The following is a 25,341-nucleotide window of genomic DNA, read 5'->3' as shown; positions in this document are numbered from 1 at the left end:
AATCGTACTTGAGAGTTTCCTACCTCATATGGCTCAGAAATTGTTATCTTAATTTCCTCTATCTTAACTGAATTTGATTTCTCAAAAATCAATAAAATTTCTTCTTGGGTTAAGCAGAAGAATTTTTCTACCTCCTTTCTTTTTCCTTTTTTATTAGGAAAACAAATTATGTCAGTTATTTTGAAGTTATTTGAATCTCGTACACACAAAAATTTACAATTATTTTTCTACTGCTGGAATCTGGTATTTGGATTTATTTTAGCGATGCAAATTGGATTTGGATAGAAGGGTACATTCTTTTATTTTAGATAAAATAAACATTTCTTCTATCTAAAATAAAAGAATTTTGCTGATTTATTTATTGCTATATCCAATTTATAGAATTGATACACCATTTAATTGATATCATTTAGCTAAATGAAACACGGCATATGCATCCATCTTTCGACTCGAGAATTTCATGGGACAAAGATAGAGATATAGTATAAGAAATAGGTTATTAAGTAACCTAAATAAATGGTGGATACATTTGTATCCTTAACATGCTGAAACAGTTGCCATTATTCGTACCAAACCAATACCGATTCATAAAAGCTAAATCTTGTAATCAATGGTGGGCCAATAATACATTTTTTTTGCATATGTATTAAGATGCTTGGTCTGAATTTGAAATTGTCCAGAGTTTTTTATGTTGTTTTCATTGCAAAATGATGGATCTCCTTCCGTAAGTTTCCAATTACGAGTACAAGAATTGGAAGACATGAAAATTCTCAATTCTCTATGGCGTCTAGGAGATAGATAGAATATTTTCAGGAACAACAAAATCAGAAGAATCTTTTTCTCTATTCACTACCATTCCACATCTTTGACTTCTATTAGTTTCTTTTCTTCTTTAATGCAATAGCTATAGTTTGATATAGAATCCATTTCTCAAAGTAATGGAAACCATTCTCTTATAGGAAATGGTTCGAAAATTGCTATTCCACCTTTTAGGTTTAGGTATCATGAAAAGTGATACCTGTGAAGATCGTGCATTTCAGTCACATTCAAAACCGTTTTTCGAGTCCATGATATAACCAAATTGGATGGGTCTTCCACCCATTTAGCTAAGAAAGAATACATGCAGAGGTGGATAATAGATTGATATGAAGATCATGAGCTGCCCCATAATGAAACTACTAGTAGTCGTGAATATCTCCTTCTTCCCTAACCCGAGAAAGAAGATCTAAGAGGGACCTATGGAGAATGTGGTCAGAAATCCATAATAGAGTCTGACTACAACAACCGAATTAATTATCCTCATCGACAAACTTAGACTACTAAGTATAAATATTTTGAAAATCATGGCATGGGTCTCCTTTTTTCTTTCTTTATAGTTTTCTATATGCACAATTTCCTTATGTTTCGATGAGAATTTCTTGACTTCCCATATATAGAAAAAGATAGACTATAAATGACATCTCTTATATCAATAAGACCAAAGGGATGGATATTAAATGATAGGAAGTGCTAGGAAGTGAAATAGAATGAAATAGAGCCACTTTGGGCTTCCCTGTGAAATGAGGCATGGAAAAGAGACATTACGAAGAAATTCCAGGAGTTACAAAAGAAGCTTCGGACTCATATTGTTCATGGGTTGAGAGCGGGAGTTGAACTCTAGGAGGTCGAATCTCCCCTTATTCCTCAGTAGCTCAGTGGTAGAGCGGGCAGCTGTTAACTGACTAGTCGTAGGTTCAAATCCTACTTGGGGAGATTTGATTCATTCTTTAATGTAAGAATAAAGAATTGAATTAAAAGGCTTGCTTTGACCCTTAGGAGTAGGTCACCCGTTCGCTATCCTTGTCTCTATTGCATTCTATCTCATCGTATCACATTCTGTTCTACGATTCCACTTCGACAAAAGGAAAGAGCATACCAAAGTTCAATATCTTTACGTCTATTATTCCAATCATGATTCTCCTACACTCAGGGAGAAAGTAAAGGCCCTTCCCACTTTGGAAGGTTGTGGGTGAGGAGGGATTCAAACCCCTGACACCATGGTTCGTAACCACGTTCTCTAATCCTCTAAGCTACAGGCCCACCCCGTCTCCATTGGATCTCTTCCCCGGGGTGCCCCCCAAAAGAAACCTTATTCTCCTCAACCATTTCATTTCGGGTTAAGAAGATGGGAAAGAGCCTTTCTCTCTATAAGAACCGTGCGTTTTGAGGTGTGAAGTGGGAGAGAGGGGATGCGATGATTGATGTTTTGAATAAGACGACCTTTGCATTTGGGATTTGGATCTTTTTTGTATTTCAAAATAGTGAAGAAGTCAAATAAGGGATGTTAAGCTTTTTATCATTCTAGTATCGAGCTATTTTGCCACAGGACCTCCCCTACAGTATCATCACCGTAGCAGAGTTTAACAACCAAATTCTAGATGGATTGGTGTGGTTCCTCTACGCCTAGGACACCAGAATATTGAACCATGAACAAGAAAAGGCATGAGAGAAATATTGGCTAGTAATTGTGAAGCCCCAATTCTTAACTGGAAGGGACACCAAAGGACTCTGCCCTCCCTCTCTAATTATCGAAGAGATGGAAGGGCAGAGCTTTTTTTTTGGTTTTTTCATCTTTTCATCAAAGAGTTGAATAATAAAGATAGATGGCAAGTGCCTGATCAATTTGATGTAGTCATGTAGGAGCAAGGTTCAAATCGTTCATTCGTTAGGACATTGCACTTCCACCTGACACCTATTTAAATGGCTTATCTCGCTACTACTTTATCCTATTTAAGTGACCCCCCGTCCAGACCGCCCAGATCCCACGAGTGAATAGAAAGTTAGATCTACATGGGATCTCACCTGAATCACCCCATCTATCCTCCTGAGGAGAAGTTTGTTTGGTTTCAAACTCCGATTCAAACAGGAGGAGTATGCCATGGTAATGTGCCTTGGATGATCCACATCTTCGGGTCAGGTGCTGATGAGCACATTGAACTATTCATGTGGCTGAGAGCCCTCATAGCCCAAGCACAATTACACAATTATTAGGGTGCGCTCTACCACTGAGCTAATAGCCCGTCGCACGGGCCTCCCTTTGGGAGGCCTGCTACGCCAAAAGCGAGAAAAATTCCATCCCTTTCCTTTTGACATCCCCATGCCACCACACCACACGGGGGGACATGGGGATGTCAAAAAGGGGATCCTATCACTGTCAACTAATTTGTGATGACCTAGGATAATAAGCTCATTAGCTTGGTCATACTTCACCCTAAAAAGACTTCCATACCACAGTTTAGCTCAGACGTAGCTGCTTTCTTTTTGGGCGTGAAGTAGTGTCAAACCAAAATACCTAATAAACAAAAGCATTAGCTCTCCCGGCATGAAGTAGTGTCAAACCAAAATACCTAATAAGCAAAAGCATTAGCTCTCCCTGAAAAGGAGGTGATCTAGCCGCACTTTTCCGTACGACTACCTTGTTACAACTTCACTCCAATCGCAAGCCTAGCATTAGGCATCCCACTCCTTACAGTTAAAGGTAACGACTTCAAACCTGGCTAGCTCCTATAGTGTCACAGGCGGTGTGTACAAGGCTCGGGAACGGAGTCACCCCGTATGGTTGACTGGTGATTAATAGCGATTTCTACTTCATGCAGGCGAGTTGAAGCCTGCAATCCAAACTAAGGATGGGTTTTTGGAGTTAGCTCACCCTTGTGAGATCGTGACCCTTTGTCCCACCCATTGTAGCACGTGTGTCGCCCAGAGCATAAGGGGCATGATAACTTGGCCTCATCCTCTCCTTCCTCCAGCTTAACACCGACAATCTGTTAAGGGTTCCAAACTCATAGTGGCAACTAAACACGAGGGTTGCACTTGTTGTGAGACTTAACCCAACACCATATGTCACGAGCTAACGATAGCCATGCACCACCTGTGTCTGCATTCCCAAGGGAACCCCTCTCTTTCAAGAGGATTCGTGACATGTCAAGCCCTAGTAAGGTTCTTCACTTTGCATCAAATTAAACCACATGCTCCATTTCTTGTGTGGGCCCCCATCAATTCCTTTGAGTTTCATTCTTGCAAATGTACTCCCCAGGCAAGATACTTCACGCATTAGCTATAGCATTGCACGGGTCGAGTCGCATACCACCTAGTATCCATCATTTACGGCTAGGACTACTGGGGTCTCTAATCCCATTTGCTCCCCTAGCTTTAATCTCTCAGTGTCAATGTTGGCCCAGCAGAATGCTTTCGTCGTTGGTGTTCTTTTCGATCTCAATGCATTTCACCACTCCACCAGAAATTCCCTCTGCCCCTTCCGTACTCCAGCTTGGGATTTGACGGCGGACTTGAAAAGCCATCTGTAGACTCTTTACGCCCAATCATGCTGGATAACGCTTGCATGCTCTGTCTTAACACGGCTACTGGCACAGAGTTAGCCAATGTTTATTCCTCAGATACCTTCATTGTTTCATCTCTAAGAACAGAAGTTGACGACCCGTAGGCCTTCCACCTCCACACGGCATTGCTCCATCAGGCTTTCGCTCATTGTGAAAAATTCCCCGCTGCTGCCTCCCGTAGGAGTCTAGGCCGTGTCTCAGTCCCAGTGTGGCTGATCATCCTCTCGGACCAGCTACTGATCATCACCTTAGTAAGCTAGTGCTTCACCAACTAGCTAATCAGAATCGAGCCCCTCCTTGGACAGATTTCTCTGTTTGCTCCTCACCCTACGAGGTATTAGCAACCATTTCCAGTTGTTGTTCCCCTCCCAAAGGCGCGTTCTTACGCGTTACTCATCCCTTGACCACTAGAAACACCACTTCTCGTTCGACTTGCATGTGTTAAGCATGCTGCTAGCGTTCATCCTGAGCCAGGATCAAACTCTCCATGAGATTCATAGTTGCATTACTTATAGGTTCCTTATTTGTAGGCAAAGCGGATTCGGAATTGTATTTCCTTCCAAGGATAACTTGTATCCATGCGCTTCAGATTATTAGCCTGGAGTTCACTACCAGCAGTATAGCCAACCCTACCCTATCACGTCAATCCCACAAGCCTCTTATCCATTCCTGTTTGATCGTGGTGGGGGAGTAAGTCAAAATAGAAAAAACTCACATTGGGTTTAGGGATAATCAGGCTCGAATTGATTACTTCCACCACGTCAAGGTGACACTCTACTGCTTAGTTATATCCCTCCCTCGTTCCATATAGAAAGAGAATTAATGAATCCAAAGGCAAAGGGGCAAGAAACTCAAGGCCAGGCCACTCTTCCTCCAGGCTTTCTTTCCACTCTATTATGGATAGTCAAATAATGGGAAAAATTGGATTCAAATGTGAATCGGTCCTATCAAAAATAGGATTGACTATGGATTCGAGCCATAGCACATGGTTTCATAAAATCTGTATGATTTTCCTAATCTAAATCGAGCAGGTTTCCATGAAGAATATCTTATTCAACATGTTCTATTCGATACTGGTAGGAAAAGAACCCGACTCAGTATTCTTTAAAAAAGAGGGGAAGCAGAACAAAGTCAAGATGATATGGGTCGCCCCTTCTTCTTGTGCCAAAGATCTTACCATTTCCAAAGGAACTGGGGCTACATTTCTTTTCAATTTTCAGTCAAGAGTTTCTATCTGTTTCCACGCCCTTCTTTTGAGACCTCAAACCATGAAATGGAGAAATTCCTCCTCTTAGAAACACATACAAGAAAAATGATAATGGTAGCCCTCCCATTAACTACTTCATTTTCATTTATGTATTTCATAGTAATAGAAATCCATGTCCTACCGAGATAGAATTTTTAACTTGCTATCCTCTTGCCTAATTGGCAAAGATTGACCTTTGTAGAAAAATTGATTCATTCGGATCGATATGAGGACCCAACTCTGTTGCATTGCCAGAATCCATGTTCCATATTTGAAGCGGGTTGACCTCTGTGCTTCTCTTATGGTAGAATCCTCTTCCTGCTGAGCCCCGTTTCACCTCGGTCTACAGAGAAAAATGTAGGACTGGTGCCGATAGTTCATCACGGAAGAAAGAACTCAAAGAGCCGGGATCGCTAACTAATAGAATAATACTATTAACTAATACTAATATATAGAAATAGATATCTAGAAATAGAAACATACTAATATATAGATAATCAAAATTGAAAAGAACTGTCTTTTCTGTATACTTTCCCCATTCTATTGCTACCGCATGTCTTATGCAATCGATGGGATCATATAGATATCCCTTCAACACAATATAGGTCATCGAAAGGATCTCGTACGAATCACAAAATCATGAAAGCCAGTTAGAAAATGGATTTCTATTTGAAGAGTGCCCAACCGCATGGATAAGCTCACATTAACCCGTCAATTTTGGATCCAATTCAGGATTTTTCTTGGGAAGTTTCAAGAAGAAATTGGAATAATATCGATGCATATAGAGGAAAAAGTTCTTTGTTGATGCAAATGTTGTACCTAGAAAATAGGGATAGAGGAATAGGGAAAATTGAAACGACTAAATAAAGAATAATGCCAAAAAAATAAGTCAAAGATAGAAGAGCCCAGATTCCAAATCAAGAAATGGAAACTCAAAAAGGATCCTTCTGATTCTCAAAGAATGAGGGGCAAGGGGATTGATACTGAGAAATATTTCTTCTTATTATAAGACGTGATTTGATCTACATAAGTTTGGTAAAAGAACAATCTTGTCCTTTAATCATAAATGGAAAGTGTTCAATTAGAACATGAAAACGTGACTCATTTGGTCTTAGTTAGTCTTCGGGACGAAGTGAAAGAAGGGCGGAGACTCTCGAATGAGGAAAAGGATCCCTTCGCAATAATTGAACAAGGAGCCGTATGAGGTGAAACTCATATGTACGTTTCTGTAGAGGGACAGTAAGGGTGACTTATCTATCGACTTTTCCACTATCATCCCCAAAAAAGCCAACTTTGCCTTACGTAAAGTTGCCAGAGTACAATTAATACTTATATACCTGGTATTGGCCATAATTTACAAGAACATTATGTAGTATTAGTAAGAGGAGGAAGGGTTAAGGATTTACCCGGTGTGAGATATCGCATTATTCGAGGAACCCTAGATGCTGCTGCAGTAAAGAATCATCAACAAGGGCGTTCTAGTGTGTTGTAGATTCTTATCTAAGACTTGTCTCATTTGATGATGCCATATGAATCGCTAGAAACATGTGAAGTGTATGGCTAACCCAATAACGAAAGTTTCGTAAGGGGACTGGAGTAGGCTAGCATGAGACAAAAGATCTTCTTTCTAAAGAGATTCGATTCAGAACTCTTGTATGTCCAAGGTCAATATGGAAATTCTTTCAGAGGTTTTCCCTTCTTTGTCTGTATCAACAAACAATTTGAAATACCTTGACTTTTTCAAAAAAGGTCCAAGTCAAATAGCAATGATTCGAAGTACTTCTTTTTCCATTACACTACTTTGGAAACCTAAGGACTCGATCGTATGGATATGGAAAATACAACATTTCTGATCCTAATGGGAAAAGGAGGGAAACAGATACTCAATTTAAAGTGAGTAAACAAATTCCATACTCGATCTCATAGATCCTTATAGAATTCCGTGGAAAGCCGTATTCGATGAAAGTCGTATGTATAGCTTGGAGGGAGATCTTTGTTATCTTTCAAGATCCACCCTACATTATGGGGTCAAAAAGCCAAAAAATAAAGTGATTCGTTGTTAGCCCTTATAAAAAGAAAATGGATTCTTGAACCTCTTTCACGCTCATGTCACGTCGAGGTACTGTAGAAAAAAGAACAGCAAAATCCGATCCAATTTTTCGTAATTGATTAGTTAACATGGTGGTTAACCGTATTATGAAAAACGGAAAAAATTAATTGGCTTACCAAATTCTCTATAAAAAGATTCAACAAAAGACATAAACAAATCCACTATTGGGTTTATGTCAAGCACTACGTAGAGTAACTCCCAATATAGGAGTTAAAACAAGACGTAATAAAAAAGGATCGACGTGAAAAATTCCAATTGAAATAGGATCTAAACAAGGAAGAACACTTGCCATTCTCTGATTATTAAAAGCATCCCAAAAGCATCCAGGTTGAAATATGGCTTCCAAATTAAGTTCCGAATTAGTAGACGCTGCCAAAGGGAGTGGGGGTGCCATACGCAAAAAGGAAGCGACTCATAGAATGGCATAGGCAAATAGAGCTCTTGCACATTTTTGTTAATCCATGAACAAAATCTAGGTATGTAGACACATGGATCCATACATCTCGATTGGAAAACAATCAATAGAAGGAGAATCAGACGATATCTTTTTTGAAACAAACAAAAAGGAAAAGAAAGAAAAAATAGAAATCATGATCAACTAAGCCCTCTCTGGGGCTTGCTTAAGAATAAGAAAGAGGAATCTTATGGAAATAACATGGAATAAGGTTTTAACCTATTCATGGCGATTCCATAAATATCCCATTCCAAAACCGGGACTTTTCGGAGATTGGATGCAGTTACTAATTCATGATCTGGCATGTACAAAATGAAAACTTCATTCTCGATTCTACGAGAATTTTTATGGAAGTGTTTCATTTTCTTCTCTTCCATTGAAGTTTCATTTTCCCATAATGTATCCTAATTTTTGGCCTAATTCTTCTTCTGATGATCAATTCAACCTTTGATAAAAAAGATAGACCTTGGTTCTATTTCATCTCTTCAACAAGTTTAGTAAGAAGCATAATGGCCCTATTGTTCTGATGGAGAGAAGAACCTATAATTAGCTTTTCGAGAAATTTCCATACGAACAAGTTCAACAAAATCTTTCAATTTCTTATTTTATTATGTTCAACTCTATGTATTCCTCTATCCGTAGAGTACATTGAATGTACAGAAATGGCTATAACAGAGTTTATGTTATTGGTATTAACAACTACTCTAGGGGGAATGTTTTTATGTGGTGCTAACGATTTGATAACTATCTTTGTAGCTCTAGAATGTTTCATTTTATGTTCCTACCAATTGTCTGGATATACCAAGAGAGATCTACGATCTAATGAGGCTACTATGAAATATTTACTCATGGGTGAGGCAAGTTCGTCTATTCTGGTTCATGTTTTCTCTTGGCTATATGGTTCATCTCGGGGGGGGGGGGGGGAGATCGAGCTTCAAGAAATTGTGAATGGTCTTATCAATACAAATGTATAACTCCCCAGGAATTTCAATTGCGCTTATATTCATTAATGTAGGACTCGGGCTCAAGCTTTCCCCAGCCCCTTTTCATCAATGGACTCCTGACGTCTACGAAGGAGTGTGGTTCATTCGACAAATTCCTACCTCTATATCTATCTCTGAGGTGTTTGTGTTTTGAAAAACTCCATAGACATGCAGAAGAGAAATGCTATTCCCACTCCGACCAAGACAAAACTTTTACCAAAAGTTTATTGTGATCTTTTTGTTCAAATAAAAATTAAGATGAAGCGGGGTTAGGAACAACGAATCTCTTTATGATAAACAGATCCATTTTGCAAGCTCGTTATTATGGGTAGTTCCTACAAAGAATCGGCTTAATGACATATACAGTGCTTGAATTATTGATATAGATGCTACATTCTCATCCTTTAGAGACTACGATTGTAATAGGAGCATCCGTTGACAAAAGGATTACCCTAAGATGATCATCTCATAGCTATTGGGAACGAATCAAATCAGATGGTTCTATTTGTCAACCTTTCTGACTTGCTCCTACGGAACCAAGGTCGAAAGGATTGAAAACGTCATTCATTCACAACCACTAATGAAGGATTCCTTGAAAAGTTAAGGATTAGTAGTTCTTTTTTTGAAATGGATTTCGAAAAAGAATGAATTTGGTTTGATACATATGCAAGGAAGGTAATCAGAAAAGAAAGAAGACGAGTTCTTCTTTCTTTTATCACTTAGGAGCCGTGCAAGATGAAAGTATCATGCACAGTTTTGCATGAGAAAAAGAAGCGAGGAATCTTCTTTTCGACTCTGACTCCCCCACTGATGAGGACATCACTCTTTCGGATACACACACACCGAGTATTCCTCCAACAATAGGTCCATTGACACGAGCTTGTGCACGTCAAGTAAATCATGAGGTGAGCTCGTTCCTTAGTGTTCCTTTATATTTTGATAAGGATGGGATGCTACTGAATAATTGTGATATATTGTTACTTAGGAACACGGGAGAAGAACAGCAAGGGCGCCCAAGCCAAGGTGGAGGTCCAATCAAGTTCGAGTCTGTTTCGGAGTCCAGGACCAGTCTGCACTAAAATTGTCGCCCAGGACGCATACAGACTCCGTTTTTGACGTTCTACACCTGGTTGGAAAGCTAAGGAGATAAGCTTTCCAACGGAACTGGTCCTATGTCCAAATTCTTTCTGAGTCAACAGGAATCGTCAAAAAAATTGGACGTCCAGAATCTGTCAGGGTGCTGCGCCACCATCTTTTGGGCCGTTGGGCCGTGTAACATGTTGGAGTCTATTAGGGACGCGTCCAGGGGTCCTTGGTCGACCCTAGTCTTTTATATACAGTAGCCGCTGCCCTAATTAGGGTTGGGTTTTGCTTAGATATTGATCTACACACAGATTGTGAGATTTTCGCTCTTGTTCTGGACCGACTAGGCTGTCGCAAGTGTTTGTGGAACCCCAACTTCGAGTGCTTGAATTCTATTCGCAATATTTTAGATTGCATCTTCTACGTTCTTGCTTATGTTCTCGGTACGCTTGTAGGGATTGAGCCTTCTTGGCGAGGTCAACCGCATGACACGGTTGATAACCAACGGAGCTGTGGTGTAGTGATTGCAAGGGAGACGATCTGTTCAGGTCGAAGCCTTTGGATCATCAACGTCGAGTTCTCCACCCACCGACTTATCGCTACCTATCGGAAGATTAGGCCAACATTACTCATCAACTGGTATCAGATTTTCATGTTGCCCGTTAGGTAATTTTGTTTTCCCCTTTAGATTAGTCTGTTTTTCATTACCTAGAGTCCAGAAAAAGCCAAAAAAATTCCGTCAATTTCCGCTGCCCTAGAACCCTTTGTGCCTTTGCAATTTTTGTTTTCAGTTGCGCGTTGTTGAGTTTGTGTCCGTGGTCGAGTCTTGTTGCTGGTTTTAGAGTCGTGTTCTTGGTTTTTAGTTAACGCTCCGTGCTGTTTTGATTACGCTGCTATCCCATTGCCACCATCCCCACCAACAAGTCGAACCACCACATTACTCGATTTGCCACCGCAAGCCGCCTTGTGTTACTTTCCGCCACGCCAACCCTAGATAGGTCGCAAGCCGCCTTGTATCAATTGCCCTGTCACCGCTGCCATCCTTGTTCATCTCGCGATCCTATTGCTTGCAATACCTTAAAGAGATCAATTTCTGCAAGAGGTGCTTTGAAAAAAAAACCCTAACTCGATAGGGGTTCAGTAAAACGGCCATAACTTTCTCATATGGACTCAGAATCAGGCAAAAAAAAATTTCACGGACATCTACAGAAAAAGTTACATCCGTTGCTCGAAGTTTCCGCACGCTTTTCAGATAATGTGCTTGATTTTCTATAGGCCACATCTTGCATCCGTTTGAGCTGAAAATTTCTGTGGTTGTTGCTTGTGTGCTCCTAGTTCAGAAAAAAAATATCAGAAAAATACGAAAAAAAATTCGTGATTCCTACTAGTGCTAAAAGACAAAAAGAGGAGCATATAGAGAACACCCAGATAATTGTGCTATTTGCTGTGTCTTTCTCTGATCATCCTTTTTAGCTTTGTTTCAGCTGTTGTGCTAGGACTAGGGACACGTGATAGACCAGCAACTGTGATTCATACTTTGGACACTTATTTAGCTTTGCTCATCTGATTACAGTTATTGCTAATCCTTGCTACCATATTGTGCCTTTCCAAGCTCCACCTCCTTTGATCCGAACAGGTTCACTCTTGCAATCATCCCACGCTTCCAGACTTTTCACCGGTTATTCCTCCTTGCTGCGTTGGTAAGAACATTTGTAAGAGCGTGGTAAGACGCTTGAGTGTGTGTGATTCCACCTTCCACCACCTAGTAGTTGATAGGGATAATATTGTGTTGTCCTTTGTTTTCTACTAACCATGTCAGGTGAAGGCTCTCCATCGGATTTTAAGGATTGTGTGTCCAAGGAAGAACTCAACAAAGCCTTGCAGGATCATACTAGACTATTGACAGACATTAGAACAAGCATTGCTAACCTTGTCACGCGAGTCAACGACCTTGAGTTGCGACAGCCACCACAGGATGATGAACATTCACATGATGATGATAATAATAATGGTGACGGAGATGGTGACCAAGAAGATGGTGAGGTTTTTGTTGGGCAAGATGCGCATGCTGAGCAACGTCCTCGTGCTGAACAATTACGTCGTGACCAACAACAACGTCATCAAGGTAACGGAGGTAATAATGTTAATCGCAACGGTCGCGATGATCCTTATTCTAAGATTAAGTTTTCAATGCCTCCTTTTGATGGTGCATATGATGCTGATGCTTATTTGAATTGGGAAATGACGGTTGATCAAAAGTATAGTTCTCATATGGTTCCTGAAATGCATAGAGTTAGACTAGCCACTTGTGAGTTCACGAATTATGCTATTATTTGGTGGAATGGTTTAGTTTCTAGTGGCTTAGAACCTGAATCATGACCTAGATTAAAGCGTGCCATGCGCAATAGATTTATTCCTCCTGATTATACACGTGAATTGAAAAAGAAATTGCAGCGCTTAAATCAAGGTTCTAAATCTGTGCATGATTACTATCAAGAGCTTCAAATTGCTATGCTTCGTTGTAGTATACAAGAGGATTATGAGGATACCATGATTTGTTTTTACTCCGGGTTGAGACGTGAAATTCAGGACCTTTGTTGATTATAAAGATTACAATACTACCAATAGATTGTTCCGTTTTGCTATCTTGGCAGAAAAAGAACTGCAGGGTCGACAACAGGTGCAGAAATTGCGGAACAATTTTGGGAGTACATCTACTTCACGAGTACCAACGGGACAAGCAACAACATTCCCTTCTACATCTACACAATCTGCTGCCCCCTCCTCCAACACTCGGGCGCGTTCAGCAGGAGCACCACAACCATCACGTGAGGTGAGTAAATCTACTGTTTCGCAGGATCCAATGCCAAGCTCTTCTTCAAGTGCAGCTACCACGGGTCGTACAACGGGTATTGTTTGCCGTCGCTGCCAAGGTATTGGCCACGTCATGAAGGATTGCCCAAGCCAGCGAGCATACTCCGCAACAGCAGATGGTGGATATGTTAGTCATAGTGATGTCAAGGAAGAATATGCATTTGAAGCTAATCTTGCAACCGATCATGACATGGATAGTGAGGGGGAGGAGATTAGTGGTACCGCTGCCACGGAGAGTTATGCAGCACGCACCTTCATTGTGAAGCGAGTTTTGAGTTCTCAAATGGGGCAAGCAGAGCAGCTACAACGCCATAATCTATTCCAGACATTCCTCATTGTCAAAGATGCACGTGTTCGTACCATAATTGATGACGGGAGTTGCAACAACCTCTTGAGCTCCGATCTTGTGAAGAATCTTTCCTTGCCAACACGTGCACATCCTCATCCATACTACATTCAGTGGTTCAATAACAGCGGTAAGGTTAAGGTAACACAATCTGCGAGAGTACATTTTTCTATTGGTTCCTACCATGACTATGCTGATTTTGATGTAGTGCCTATGCAAGCATGTTCACTTTTGTTAGGCCGTCCTTGGAAATTTGATACCAATGCTACACACCATGGTAGAAATAATAAATACTCTCTCATGCACAAGGGAAATAAAATCTCTTTGCTTCCTTTGACACCTGCTGAAATTGTGCAATGTGATAAAGCGCTAGCTGAAAAAGAAAAGAAAGAACGTGTTTTGGAATCTGAAAATCAGCAAGTAGCTCAATCTGTTTTTCCACCTAAGAAAGAGAATAACACACCTAGGTCCGAAGGCATTAAGTTAAAGGGTGGTGTTATGCTTGCTACTAAATCTGACCTTGCTAAAATTCAAGATAATGATACTTTGTGCTATGCTTTGGTATGCAAAGAGGTTTTATTTTCAATTGATGATATACCTAGCTCTTTGCCTCCTGCTATCACTAACCTTTTGCAGGAGTATAAGGATGTCTTTCCAGCTGAGATACCCCTGGGGCTGCCACCATTGAGAGGGATAGAGCACCAAATAGATTTGATCCCGGGAGCAACTTTGCCAAACTACGCTGCATATAGGACCAATCCTGAGGAGACTAAGGAAATTCAGCGACAAGTCCAAGACCTTTTGGACCATGGGTACGTACGAGAGAGCCTTAGTCCTTGTGCTGTTCCTGTTCTTTTGGTTCCTAAGAAAGATGGTACATGGCGCATATGTGTTGATTGTAGAGCCATTAATAATATCACAATAAGGTATCGTCACCCTATTCCTAGGCTAGACGACATGCTTGATGAGTTGAGTGGTTCTATTATTTTCATGAAGATTGACTTGCGTAGTGGTTACCACCAAATAAGAATGAAATTGGGAGATGAATGGAAAACTGCTTTCAAAACTAAGTTCGGTCTATATGAAGTGGATGAAGCTAAAATTGAAGCTATCAAGAGCTGGCCAACCCCTGTGACTATCACACAGGTGAGAAGCTTTCATGGCCTTGCAGGGTTCTATCGGTGTTTTGTGAGAGATTTCAGCACCATTGATGTCCCACTCAATGAGTTGACAAAGAAGGGCGTTCCGTTCCAATGGGGACCAGCACAAGAACAAGCTTTTAATACGCTGAAAGATAAGCTTACGCATGCACCTCTACTCCAACTTCCGGACTTTGGTAAGACTTTTGAGTTAGAATGTGATGCTAGCGGCATTGGAATTGGAGGAGTGCTACTACAAGGAGGTAAACCTGTTGCTTATTTTAGTGAGAAATTGAATGGGCCATCTCTTAATTATTCGACTTATGACAAGGAGTTGTATGCTTTAGTGCGAGTTTTAGAAATATGGCAACATTATCTTTGGCCCAAGGAGTTTATTATTCATTCTGATCATGAAGCTTTGAAACATATTAGAAGCCAAGCCAAAATGAACAAACATCATGCTAAATGGGTTGAATTTATAGAGTCATTTTCTTATATCATTAAACACAAGAAAGGTAAAGACAATGTCATTACAGATGCGTTATCTAGACGATATACCATGCTGTCCCAACTCGATCATAAGATTTTTGGTTTAGAAACAATTAAAGGATTATATGCTACTGATTTGGACTTTAAAGATGCTTTTGAACATTGTAACGAAGGAAGAACTTGGAATAAATATGTGCTGAATGATGGATTACTATACCGTCCTAACAGGCTATGCATCCCAGCTAGCTTTATTCACCTATTGTTCTTGCAGGAAGCACATGGAGGTGGTTTGATGGGACATTTTGGAGTAAAGAAGACTGAGGATGTATTGGCTGCTCACTTCTTTTGACCTAAGATGAGGCGCGACGTCGAGCGCTACGTGGCACGCTGCACTACTTGCAATAAAGCTAAGTCTCGCTTTACCCACATGGATTTTATATGCCTCTTCCTGTTCCTAGTGTGCCTTGGGAGGATATTTCTATGGATTTTGTTTTAGGATTGCCTAGGACCAAGAGGGGGAGGGATAGTATATTTGTCGTTGTGGATCGTTTTTCAAAAATAGCACATTTTATACCTTGTCACAAGAGCGATGATGTTACAAACATAGCTAATTTATTTTTCAGGGAAATCATTCGCTTGCATGGAGTGCCTAACACCATTGTTTCGGATCGTGATGCAAAATTTTTGAGCCACTTTTGGAGGACACTTTGGAATAAACTTGGGACAAAGCTGCTATTTTCGACGACATGTCACCCTCAAACCGACGGACAAACGAAGGTTGTGAACCGTACATTATCCACCATGTTGCGGGCTGTTTTGAAGAAAAATTTGAGGATGTGGGAAGAGTGTCTACCCCATATTGAGTTCGCTTACAACATATCAGTTCACTCCACCACCAAGGTAAGTCCGTTTCAGGTAGTGTATCGTTTTAACCCCCGTGCCCCTATTGATTTACTTCCTTTTCCAACATCCGAGAAATTGAATTTTGATGCTAAGACACGTGCTGATTTGATTCTGAAAATGCATGAGTTGACTAAGGAAAATATTGAAAAGATGAATGAGAAGTATAGAACTTATGGTAGCCAAGGTCGGAAACATATTACTTTTGAAATTGGTGATCTTGTGTGGTTACATTTGCGCAAAGATAGGTTTCCTGATTTGAGAAAGTCTAAATTGCTGCCTCGAGCTGATGGTCCTTTTAAAATTGTGGAAAAGATCAATGATAATGCATATAAGCTTGAGTTGCTTGCAGATTATAGGGTTAGTCCCACATTTAACATTTCAGATTTAAAGCCTTACTTGGGAGAAGAAGATGACATTGCATCGAGGACGACTCCAATTCAAGAGGGGGAGGATGATGAGGACATCACTCTTTCGGATACACACACACCGAGTATTCCTACAACAATAGGTCCATTGACACGAGCTCGTGCACGTCAACTAAATCATGAGGTGAGCTCGTTCCTTAGTGTTCCTTTATATTTTGATAAGGATGGGATGCTACTGAATAATTGTGATGTATTGTTACTTAGGAACACGGGAGAAGAACAGCAAGGGCGCCCAAGCCAAGGTGGAGGTCTAATCAAGTTCGAGTCCGTTTCGGAGTCTAGGACTAGTCTGTACTAAAATCGTCGCCCAGGACGTATACGGACTCTGTTTTTGACGTTCTACACATGGTTAGAAAGCTAAGGAGATAAGCTTTCCAACGGAACTGGTCCCATATCCAAATTCTTTCTGAGTCAATAGAAATTGTCAAAACAAATGGACATCTAGAATCTGTCAGGGTGCTGCGCCACCATCTTTTGGGCCGTTGGGCCGTGTAACGTATTGAAGTCCATTAGGGACGCATCCAGGGGTCCTTGGCCGACCCTAGTCTTTTATATACAGTAGCCGCCGCCCTAATTAGGGTTGGGTTTTGCTTAGATATTGATCTACACACAGATTGTGAGATTTTCACTCTTGTTCCGGACCGACTAGGCCGCCGCAAGTGTTTGTGAAACCCCAACTTCGAGTGCTTGAATTCTATTCGCAATATTTCAGATTGCATCTTCTACGTTCTTTCTTGTGTTCTCGGTACGCTTGCAGGGATTGAGCCTTCTTGGCGAGGTCAACTGCGCGACACGGTTGATAACCATCAGAGCTGTGGTGTAGTGATTGCAAGGGAGACGATCTATTCGGGTCGAAACCTTTGGACCATCAACGTCGAGTTCTCCACCCACCGACTTATCACTACCTATCGGAAGATCAGGCCAACATTACTCATCACCCACTCCAGTCATTGCTTTTCTTTTTGTTACTTCGAAAGTAGCTGCTTCAGCTTCAACCACATGAATTCTCGATATTCCTTTTTATTTCTCATTGAATGAATGGCATCTTCTTCTGGAAATCCTAGCTATTCTTAGCATGATATTGGGGAATCTCCTTGCTATTACTCAAACAAGCATGAAACGTATCCTTGCATATTCGTCCATAGGAGAAATCGGATATATAACTATTGGAATAACTGTTGGAGACTCAAATGATAGATATGCAAGCATGATAACTTATATGCTGTTCTATATGTCCATGATTCTAGGAACTTTTACTTGCATTGTATTGTTTGGTCTTCGTACCAGAACTGATAACACTCGAGATTATGCAGGATTATACACTTAAGATCCTTTTTTGGCCCTCTCTTTAGCCCTATGTCTCTTATCCCTAGGAAGCCTTCCTCCACTAGCAGGTTTCTTCGAAAAACTCCATCTATTCTGGTGTGAATGGCAAGCAAGCCTATATTTCTTGGTTTCAATAGGACTCCTTACGAGCGTTCTTTTTATCTACTATTATCTAAAAATAATCAAGTTATTAATGACTGGACAAAACCAAGAAATAACCCTTATGTTCAAAATTATAGAAGATCCCCTTTAAAATCAAACAATTCCATCAAATTGAGTATGATTGTATGTTTGATAGCATGTACTATACTAGGAATATCAATGAACCCCATTCTTGCAATTGCTCAGGATACCCTCTTTTAGCTGCTAGGTCTATTTCTTAGTTCAAGATCCCTCTTACTAACTGGAATAAAAGAATTAGTAGATCTGTTTTGCCAAAAATGGGAATGGGTGCTAGGGTTATGAACTTTTAATCATGGAATCGACTCAATCATTAGATTATAAGTTCATTCTATACTGGACCAGACCGTGCATATTCTTATTATGAGAAGGGGTCATTCGAGCCTATGGAAATAGGATAATCGATTTACATTGAAATCCCTAGGTCCTTACATTCTATTTAGGATTAGGAATAGGTGTAATCAGACCTGCTTTTGACATATCTTTCCTATCCTTATTTTGGTACCATATGCACCTCTTTGGGCTTCTATTGAACCGAGAAAGTGGATTGTACATCTTTTTTATTTTGATATCGATTTTGATACATATAAGGTGTCCTATGGATAATGCAAATCAAAGCTATTTGATGTTTGACTCAGGCCTATATGACCGATCGACCGAAACATTCCAAGACTCCACCTTTTTCATATATTCCATATATCACATTTGATAGATCATATTCATGGAATACGATTCACTTTCAAGATGCCTTGGTGGTGAAATAGTAGACACGCGAGACTTAAAATTTCGTGCTAAAGAGCATGGAGGTTCGAGTCCTCTTCAAGGCATAATATGGAGAATGTTCATTGAATGAGCATTCCCCGTAGAAGTATTCCAGAAATCTGCACCTAGCACTCTCCTCTATCTTCTGAGGTACTTAACCATCTCCATGAGAAAAGTAGACAGTAAAAACCAAAATAGACTAAATAAATATAACCGGAATGATCCTAAAACCCCCTTGAAGGAGATAATAAAGAACCTAAAGCAGACGGTATCCTACTGCAAGGGTGGTCTTAATAATTCAAAATAGGTTGCTCAGAAGAGATTGATGTATCACAACCTCTATTGCTCTTGCGTAAAGCCTTTTTTTACGCGATAGGAAAAAGTTCTACGAATTCCCCTTTTTGTTTGCGAATCCCTGTTTGTATCCTTTGATCGCACGCCCATAAGTAGCGATCAAGGAAATCGATCAAACGATCCCAATACCATGAAAGAGAAACTTCCCAGATCCATGAAAGCTTATTATAAAGGGCTTTGACAAGGGGTTTTATTCGTTCTTTGAGCAAAAAGATAAAGATCGGATATATTCGAAATGCAATTGCAAAGGTAATAACTACTATGCAAGCCTAAATCATGATCTTCACCAACTTTGATTTGGATCTCTCGCAAAAATCACAAGTTGCAGAGATGAGAACCATGAAAAGTAAGATCCCGAATAAGAAGACAGAAACTGAGGAAACCACAGGAGTGAAGACTAGTAGAGTCTCATCTTTTGTCATTCTTTGCTCCTTTTCACTCAATGATTCATTCGAATTTCCCAACCAAAAATTCTATATGTCTATTCTATGATATTCTATATATATAGAATATGATATCTAATATGACACTCAATTTGCCAAAGGGATTCGATTGGTGACTTACCCATTTTATATAGCAATCCCGGATCAAAGAGAGAACAATATCCATTTGAAAACATCTCTAATGGATTCCTTGGTTCGGACCGACAAAGTAATGGCACTCGATTATTATCAACCCAATTGCAATCTTTTTTCTATCGGTAAGGACTGCACCAGAGCACCTTCTACTTCTAATAGGCCATGAACTATTGATAGAGAAGAATCATTCTAAGCGAGTCCATAAGAAGTGACCCACTTTTTCATCGGTTCTAGGGGAAGTCCAAAGATCTTGTGCGACTGGTCTGCTAGAAAAACTAAAAAGAGAAAGAAGTCTCGTTAATCTCTTCATGCTCATTCCAAGTTCGAAGTACCGTTTGGCCAAAGAAAAACCCGCTTCCTGACATGATTGCCTCTTTATATGGATAGGTATAGGATCTATGGGGTTATTATGTAGAAGCCTATTTTGTACAAGATCCCCTCCTATTTGATAAAAAGGGTCCCATGATCCCGAGCCAGTCTTATCTTGGCTCGCAAACCCCAAGTTTGTCTATGAAGAGCTAATCTAATTGTATTAATTTCTATAATAGATTTCTTATGTGGAATACTAATGGATAGGGTCTCGTTGCTAAGTGCTACAAGATCTAGTGCACTGGAACTCGTGGTTATGGACCCCAATCCTTTAGTATGGAACATTGTCTTTTCCAAGTAAAAACCCCTAGTATATGAAAGAATGAAAACGTGCTTTCATTCTTGTGGAATAAGAAGCCCTCATACCTTAATGAAAGGAAAATAGGAATTTTTCGTTAGGTATTTGACCAAATAGGATTGTCCAGTTCCTATAGAACCTATCACTAAAATACCCGATAGGTCTAAGCGGAGCGAAAAGGGTTTTCCATGATATGGTAAATGAAAACGATTAGCCCCAGGTTTGGGAATAAGTGATTGTTTGATAATAAGCATGGAATATACGTCTTTCTGCTAAATAGGATCTATTAAACTCATAATTCATTAGATCCGTGTTATCAATGTCAACTAGGTATCATAAGTAAATGGATCCCGATTGTTCAATCCTTTGATAACCAAGGTCATTGTTTGCTAAAGAGAAATGATCACTGTGAGTTAGACTCAATAGAATTGGATCCATTCCAGATAGCAAGAATTAGGATTCTTGGTCCCTCTCAATCTTCAAATATTTGCTATCTCCGAATATTTTTGATTTTATTTTTCTATGATATGTCTGTCTATATGAAAATTGGTTATTTACGATGTACAATGATCCCCGTTAAGCATTCATGGCTGAATGGTTAAAGTGCCCAACTCATAATTGGTAAATTTGCAGGTACAATTCCTGTTGGATGCACGCAAAATGGGAACATTGGAACTGGCTCTCTATCCATGGAATCTCATCCATCATCTATACATAATGAATTGGTTATGGTATAAACATAAGAACAGTACGAACTCAAATTCTTATTGATACTGGAACTCATAGCATACGAGGGAAAGTCAATTTATGGATGGAATCAAATACGTAGTATTTACATAAAAGAGTCTTTGTTTATTGGGAAAGAATGAATATACTTCTAATGTTGAATCGGAATTCACTAAGATAGAAATAAAGCATTGGGTCAAACTCTTCTTTGGTGTTAAGGTAGTAGCTGTGAATAGACATCGACTACCCAGAAAGGGTAGAAGAATGGGACCTATTCTGGGACATACAATACATTATAGACGTATGATCATTACCCTTCAACTGGTTTATTCTATTCCACTTCTAGATAGAGAAAAGAACTAAAGGAGAATACTTAATAATACGGTAAAACATTTATACAAAACACCTATCCTGAGCACACGCAAGGGAACCATAGACAGACAAGTGAAATCCAATCCACGAAATAAATTGATCCATGGAAGGCACTGTTGTGGTAAAGGTTGTAATGCCAGAGGAATCATTACCTCAAGGCATCTAGGGGGGGGTCATAAGCGCCTATACCATAAAATCAATTTTCGACGGAATAAAAAAAAACATATCTAGTAGAATTGTAACCATAGAATATGACCCTAATAAATATGCATACATGTTGGCACAAGAGATTGTCTTGCACTAACAAGTACAACAATAGTTTCTTCTAAGGCGGAGACTCAAGCTTGGAGACGAAGTTTGAGAGGAAGGGAGACCGAAAATGTATTGATAGTCAAAAAGATTGGTCTAGGGGGAGTATCACTATGTGTTTTTCTATTTGTGTGTATCTATCCTCTCCCCCCAGATGACCATGGCCCCCATTTATAGGGTTGTACGTAGCTCAGTGTATAAGTTATCACCATGTACAAATATCTATGACCTGGCCAAATTACATAGCCTTATCTTGAATAACTACTTTTAACCCTACATAGAAGATAAATATCTACCATCACAACTATTGTGGTACAAGCAACCCTGGGGGGTGAGTTGGTCACCAATTGCGGCCTCGCGCCGCACTGCTAGGGGTGTCAGGATGACCTCCATCACATTGGAGTGTCAGGATAAACACCACTTACACCGGCATTAATTTCCCATCACTTCGTGTTAGGTCGGTTGCAGGGGGTGTCCTTTCTTCCCCGATATTATTTTTAGAGACCTGTTGCATCTTTGAGCTTCGAGAATGCCACACAGGCACTGGAGGGGTGGGTCCGAAGGGGTCCACAGCCTCCAGAGGCCAGGCCTCCTGCTGAGGCTTCAGAAAATAAAGGCTCTGGAGGGACCTTTGATAGCCATCCTTAACCATTGTCCGGAGTCTGGTCTATTTCCCCCCAACAGTACCCTCTCATCCACGGGCCCCGATGTTTGGAGCGGTGAGAGGATGTAGAGGAATGCCGACTCTAGCCTGGTATAGTAACAAGGATACCGAAACACGATCCCTTGCCTCTGAGGAGTCTCTCAGTGGGAGCTGTGGGCGTCGATGGTGAAGCTCAAGGCTGATAGCATATTCCAAAAACATAAGCACGTTTAGAGGAGACACCGAGGGAGGGAGTCTCTAATGTCATCAGTGGCTTGTCATGATGAGATCGAAGGTATACTTGTTTGTTGAAGCCAAAGCCTGTCCGGGTGTCATCATCAGCACACGCTCCGGAGCCTATGCTGAGGTCGGAGGTGTGGCCGTTGTCGAGGTCAAAGACCGAAAAAGTATTGGCGGAGGTGACACGCTCCGGAGCCTACGCTGAGGTTGGAGGTGCAACCGGCATCGAAGTCAAAGATCGAAGACGTATTGGCAGAGGACAAGGAATTCCGTTAATAACCGACCGTTTTGATTCTTTAGAGCAACTAGATGAATTTAGTAGATCTTTTTAGGAGGACACAATGACCATAGATCAAACCTATCCAACTTTTACAGTGCGATGGCTGGCTGCACGGATTAGTTGTACCCACAGTTTTTTTCTTGGGACCAATATCAGCAATGCAGTTCATCCAATAATGAACCAAATTCGAACTATAGAACTATGACACAATCAAACCCTAATGAACAAAATGTTGAATTGAATCGTACCAATCTATACTGGGGTTTATTACTCATTTTTGTACTTGGTGTTTTATTTTCCAATTACTTCTTCAATTGAGAGAAAGAAAGAGAGTAGTAAGAATTCTCTTATCCCATTTCGAAGGATACCATCCTTATAACTATCCATGACTATTTTTGTCTCTAGCATGACCACTTGAGAAAATGTGGAGGAAAGTAGGAGAAATGAGCGATACTAGTGGAAGAATTCGTCTTTGGTTGATAGGTACTGTAATTGGTATTCTTGTGATTGGTTTAATAGGTGTTTTCTTTTACCGTTCGTATTCTAGATTGAGTTCATCTCTATAGTAATCGGAGGAGCTAGATTGTAAACATTAAAAAGTAGGAGATTACCAGGTCCTTACCCCCCTTTTATCTAATTAGAGCGGAAAGGACCCGTGGAATTCTTATTCTTATAACACAATTTTAATCTATTAAACAATCTGCAAATTGGTTACCTATTTCTATTTGTAAAAATAACAAGGAGAAAACCTTTGCTCTGATGGTTAGAAACCTTCTATTTATTCTTTTGTTTGTTAATGATGTTAGTGACGCAAACCATCGAGTGATTTAAAGCCCCCCGCCTTTCGCCCATAAAATTGATTCACTCTTATGAAGCAACAAGAAAGAGGTGATCAATCGAGGTTCCAATATTTTATTCCACGAAGGAAGTATCCTGCAATCATTGATTTAGTTTAGAGTAATAAACTAATAAAACCTTAATCAAAACTACTCAACTGGCCTGAAAAGAAAAGCCATCCTTCAATGGAAGGGTATACGTTTTTTTTTACAAAATTTATGTAAGTTCGAAGTTGAACTTAATTGAAAAAAGTCAAGCAATTCTATTTGTTCACAATAAATTTGCCCCCCACCATACTTTATTTCCCTCTGTTTGTCCACTACCGCACCCAAACCTAAGCAAAGGAAGTCCAAGAGATAGACCCAAATAAAGAATGAATAGCAATCTTTGACAAAACAAATAAGAAGAAAAATGATTCTTACTTCGATACAAGAAGAATCGACACAAGAAAAAGGCAAAAATGCATTTTTCTTGTGTCCAATCGAGGATTAAGAAGAACCGCAATTCTTCCTAAAAGGACTTGTTCTTTTTTTTTTGTTCTCGCCTCTGCCTTGGATTCTCTTCTTTTGCATGAGATAGAAATATCTTTTGCATGAGATAGAAATAAGGAATTCTAGAAATTGAGGCTTTTTACCAACTTGCTAGTAAGAAATCTCGGGATCTAGAAATTCATTTTGTACAATTGAACCTTTTCAAATTGTTTCTTTTTTAGAACCAAAAAACTTGTGCCAAAATAACAAATGCGAAGAAGAACAAAAGGCCTTGGACACGCAATGGATCCTGAAGCACTATTTCTACATCCCCTTGACCAAACCCTCCTACATTAGGATTGCTTGTTAATGGTTGATCAAGCTTGATAGATTCCCCCTCTGAAACAAGAAGTTCTAGCCTGTGAGGTATAATATCAATCACTTGGAGTCCATCAAACGCATCGACTATGGATATTTCATATCCCCCTTTTTCTTTACGTAGTATTTTTTTTACTATACATGTTGATGTAGCATTACCGACCATATTGTTACTCTTGCTACCATCAGGATAGATCTGTCACCTTCCTCGGTTTCCCCCTACATATATGGGATATTTTAAGAAATTAATGTTTTTTTGTAGCGGATCGGGGAAAGAATTGGAAAGACAATTTCACTATATTTCTTACCGGGAACAGGACCTATCACAAGAATATTTTTGATTGGGACGATAACTTTGAAAAGAGAGGTTTCCTATCTTTTCTTTCAACTCAGGAGAAATACGGTCAGGCGGTGCTAATTCGAATCCCTCGGGTAAAATAAGAACAACACCCACATTCAACCCTCCCTTTTTCCCATTAGCAAAAACTTGTTTCAGCTGCATATCGTAAGGGATTCGAAGAACTGCTTCAAATATAGTATAAGGAAGCACAGCTTGGAGAACTTCAATATCCATGGGCTTATTACCTAAATGGCAATTGGCACATACAATTGGTCTAGTTCCCCATGGGTTTTCATAACCCTAATGCGCAAAAATGGGATATGCATTTGAAATAGATGTCAAAGTTATTACGTATATCATGATCGATATAGAAATCAATCGAATTTCTATTTTCCATGTCCAATCATGGGTACTGGAATTTCTACAATAAATAGATAGGTAGCTAAGC

General features: G+C 39.9%; 1 non-coding gene and 1 pseudogene across 1 annotated transcript; both read left to right on the top strand.

The window, feature by feature from the left end:
• Positions 1–1,680: 1,680 nt before the first annotated feature.
• On the top strand, positions 1,681–1,752 carry TRNAN-GUU (transfer RNA asparagine (anticodon GUU)). The gene has a single exon. It is a non-coding gene; the product is annotated as a tRNA-Asn (tRNA).
• Positions 1,753–8,482: 6,730 nt separating this feature from the next.
• LOC133900684 (NAD(P)H-quinone oxidoreductase subunit 2 A, chloroplastic-like) lies at positions 8,483–18,210 on the top strand (annotated as a pseudogene).
• The last annotated feature ends 7,131 nt before the right edge of the window (positions 18,211–25,341 follow it).

Source organism: Phragmites australis, chromosome 19 (genome assembly GCF_958298935.1).
Source record: "Phragmites australis chromosome 19, lpPhrAust1.1, whole genome shotgun sequence".
Taxonomy (NCBI): Eukaryota; Viridiplantae; Streptophyta; class Magnoliopsida; order Poales; family Poaceae; genus Phragmites; species Phragmites australis.
Note: the sequence above shows the minus strand (reverse complement) of the source record. Positions and strands in the feature narration are given on the sequence as shown.